Source organism: Octopus bimaculoides, chromosome 9, assembly GCF_001194135.2.
Source record: "Octopus bimaculoides isolate UCB-OBI-ISO-001 chromosome 9, ASM119413v2, whole genome shotgun sequence".
Classification (NCBI taxonomy): domain Eukaryota; kingdom Metazoa; phylum Mollusca; class Cephalopoda; order Octopoda; family Octopodidae; genus Octopus; species Octopus bimaculoides.
Genome location: NC_068989.1, coordinates 44,199,404 through 44,199,698, shown reverse-complemented (window position 1 = coordinate 44,199,698; position 295 = coordinate 44,199,404). Strand labels below are relative to the sequence as shown.

General features: G+C 40.7%; 1 protein-coding gene across 1 annotated transcript in view; it reads left to right on the top strand.

Annotated features, from left to right (window-relative positions):
- LOC106873252 (uncharacterized) overlaps nt 1–295 on the top strand; it is a 61,220-nt gene that overhangs the window by 21,110 nt on the left and 39,815 nt on the right. The gene's annotated exons all lie outside the window — the stretch shown is intronic.

Sequence of the window (295 nt, the reverse complement as noted above, 5' to 3'; positions counted from 1 at the left end):
ACATTTTCTCCCTCAGTCACAACTTCAGGATGGTGTTTATACCATTTGTCAGCGGTTTTGATTTTATAATGCCGACATATTGTCCAGTGTAAATACTGGCCAACTCTGTCATGTCTTGCTTTATATTCTACAGGTGCTAAAACTCTACACCCTGAGATGAGGTGGTCTATAGTTTCAATCCCATCATTACAAAACCGGCATTTTGGGTCAGCTCCATTTTTTATCACATTGGCTTGGTAGTTCCGGGTTAATAAGCTTTGGTCTTGAGCAGCCAATATGAAACCTTCACTCTCTG